The sequence below is a fragment of the Sceloporus occidentalis genome, unplaced genomic scaffold (assembly GCF_023333645.1).
Source record: "Sceloporus occidentalis isolate IW3139 unplaced genomic scaffold, rSceOcc1.0.p SCAF_300, whole genome shotgun sequence".
In the NCBI taxonomy this organism is placed as follows: Eukaryota; Metazoa; Chordata; class Lepidosauria; order Squamata; family Phrynosomatidae; genus Sceloporus; species Sceloporus occidentalis.
The window spans coordinates 711,873-715,784 of NW_028317280.1; the positions used below are offsets into that span (position 1 = coordinate 711,873).

Genomic DNA, 3,912 nt, shown 5'->3' on the forward strand with positions numbered 1-3,912 from the left:
GGGTTCATGATGACATCATCATGATGACATCACAATGGGTTCATGATGACATCATCACAATGGGTTCATGATGACATCATCATGACGACATCATAATGGGTTCATGATGATATCATCATGACAACATCATAATGGGTTCATGATGACATCATCATAATGGGTTAATGATGACATCATCATGATGTCATCGTAATGGGTTAATGAAGACTTCATCATGATGTCATCGTAATGGGTTCATGATGACATCATCATGATGTCATCATAATGGGTTCATGATGACATTGTCATGATGACATCATAATGGGTGCATGATGACATAATAATGGGTTCATGATGACATCATCATGACGACATCATAATTAGTTCATGATGACATCATCATGACGACATCATAATGGGTTCGTGGTGACATCATCACAATGGGTTCATAATGACATCATCATAATGGGTTCATAATGACATCATCATGACAACATCATAATGGGTTCATGATGACATTATCATGACGACATCATAAAGGGTTCATGATGACATCATCATGACGACATCATAATGGGTTCATGATGACATCATCATGATGACATCATAATGGGTTCATGATGACATCATCATGGCAACATCATAATGGGTTCATGATGACATCATCATGACAACATCATAATGGGTTTATGATGACATCATCATGATGACATCACAATGTGTTCATGATGACATCATCATAATGGGTTCATGATGACATCATCATGACGACATCATAATGGGTTCATGATGACATCATCATGAAACCATCATAATAGGTTCATGATGACATCATCATAATGGGTTCATGATGACGTCATGATGACATCATAATGGGTTCATGATGACATCATCATGACAACATCATAATGGGTTCATGATGACATCATCATGACAACATCATAATGGGTTCATGATGACATTATCATGACGACATCATAAAGGGTTCATGATGACATAATCATAATGGGTTCATGATGACATCATGACGACATCATAATGGGTTCATGATGACATCATAATGACGACATCATAATGGGTTCATGATGACATCATCATGACGACATCATAATGGGTTCATGATGACATCATCATGGTAACATCATAATGGGTTCATGATGACGACATCATAATGGGTTCATGATGACGACGTCATAATGGGTTCATGATGACAACATCATAATGGGTTCATGATGACGACATCATAATGGGTTTATGATGACATCATCATGATGACATCACAATGTGTTCATGATGACATCATCATAGTGGGTTTATGATGACATCCTCATGACGACATCATAATGGGTTCATGATGACATCATCATGATGACATCATCACAATGGTCATCATGATGACCTTATGCTTTCCCACAGATTTTTCATGTGCTTTTCAAGTGTTTTCTTGGTTTCATGTGTAATTAGAGCAGTACATGCAGCAAGCCCATCAGTACATTTCTTGCAGCAAATACACTGTTTCCCTGTTCCACCTAAAAAGTAGAAAGCTATGTAGGGGAATTAGCTCAAATGGTAGAGGGGTCGCTTTGCATGCGGAAGGCAGCAGGATCAATGCCCGCATTCTCCAGTTAATTATTTATACTTTATACATTTTCAATAATGTTGTGCTTAACGCTGGCAATAAATTGGAGGGAAACAAACTATATAGACCTTATGCTTTCCCACAGATTTTTCATGTGCTTTTCAAGTGTTTTCTTGGTCATCATCATGATGTCATTGTAATGGGTTCATGATGACATCATCATGATGACATCATAATGGGTGCATGATGACATAATAATGGGTTCATGATGACATCATCATGATGACATCATAATTAGTTCATGATGACATCATCATGACGACATCATAATGGGTTCGTGGTGACATCATCACAATTTGTTCATAATGACATCATCATAATGGGTTCATGATGACATCATCATGACGACATCATAATGGGTTCATGATGACATTATCATGACGACATCATAATGGGTTCATGATGACATCATCATGATGACATCATCACAATGGTCATCATGATGACCTTATGCTTTCCCACAGATTTTTCATGTGCTTTTTAAGTGTTTTCTTGGTTTCATGTGTAATTAGAGCAGTACATGCAGCAAGCCCATCAGTACATTACTTGCAGCAAATACACTGTTTCACCTAAAAATAAGAAAGGTATGTAGGGGAATTAGCTCAAATGGTAGAGTGCTCGCCTAGCATGCGAGAGGTAGCAGGATCGATGCCTGCATTCTCCAGTTACTTTATTTATACTTTATAAATTTTCAATAATTTTGTGCTTAACGCTGGCAATAAATTGGAGGGAAACATACTATATAGACCTTATGATTTTCCACAGATTTTTCATATGCTTTTCAAGTGTTTTCTTGGTTTCATGTGTAATTAGAGCAGTACATGCAGCAAGCCCATCAGTACATTACTTGCAGCAAATACACTGTTTCCCTGTTTCTCCTAAACCAAGGGACACTATCAAGGGGAATCAGCTCAAATGGTAGAGTGCTCGCTTAGCATGCGAGAGGTAGCAGGATCAATACCTGCATTCTCCAGTTACTTTATTTATACTTTATAAATTTTCAATAATTTTGTGCTTAACACTGGCAATAAATTGGAGGGAAACAAACTATATAGACCTTTTGCTTTTCCACAGATTTTTCATGTGCTTTTCAAGTGTTTTCTTGGTTTCAGCAAGCCCATCAGTACATTACATGCAGCAAATACACTTTTTCCCTGTTTCACCTAAAACAAGGGACGCTGTCAAGGGGAGTTAGCTCAAATGGTCGAGGGCTCGCCTAGCATGCGAGAGGTAGCAGGATCGATGCCTGCATTCTCCAGTTACTTTATTTATACTTTATAAATTTTCAATAATTTTGTGCTTAACGCTGGCAATAAATTGGAGGGAAACAAACTATATAGACCTTATGCTTTTCCACAGATTTTTCATGTGCTTTTCAAGTGTTTTCTTGGTTTCATGTGTAATTAGAGCAGTACATGCAGCAAGCCCATCAGTACATTACTTGCAGCAAATACACTGTTTCCCTGTTTCACCTAAAAAGAAGAAAGGTATGTAGGGGAATTAGCTCAAATGGTAGAGTGCTCGCTTAGCATGCGAGAGGTAGCAGGATCAATGCCTGCATTCTCCAGTTACTTTATTTATACTTTATAAATTTTCAATAATTTTGTGCTTAACGCTGGCAATAAATTGGAGGGAAACATACTATATAGACCTTATGATTTTCCACAGATTTTTCATGTGCTTTTCAAGTGTTTTCTTGGTTTCATGTGTAATTAGAGCAGTACATGCAGCAAGCCCATCAGTACATTACTTGCAGCAAATACACTGTTTCCCTGTTTCACCTAAAAGGTAGAAAGTTATGTAGGGGAATTAGCTCAAATAGTAGAGCGCTAGCATCATGATGACATCACAATGGGTTCATGATGACATCATCATGATGACATCACAATGGGTTCATGATGACATCATCACAATGGGTTCATGATGACATCATCATGACGATATCATAATGGGTTCATGATGATATCATCATGACAACATCATAATGGGTTCATGATGACATCATCATAATGGGTTCATGATGACATCATCATGATGACATCATAATGGGTGCATGATGACATAATAATGGGTTCATGATGACATCATCATGGCGACATCATAATTAGTTCATGATGACATCACCATGACGACATCATAATGGGTTCGTGGTGATATCATCGCAATGGGTTCATAATGACATCATCATAATGGGTTCATAATGACATCATCATGACAACATCATAATGGGCTCATGATGACATTATCATGACGACATCATAAAGGGTTCATGATGACATCATCATGACGACATC

The 3,912-nt window shown here is 37.6% G+C and overlaps 1 non-coding gene across 1 annotated transcript; it reads left to right on the top strand.

Moving 5' to 3' along the window:
- The first annotated feature begins 2,209 nt into the window (after window positions 1-2,209).
- On the top strand, window positions 2,210-2,282 carry TRNAA-AGC (transfer RNA alanine (anticodon AGC)). Its single transcript has one exon. It is a non-coding gene; the product is annotated as a tRNA-Ala (tRNA).
- Window positions 2,283-3,912: the final 1,630 nt, after the last annotated feature.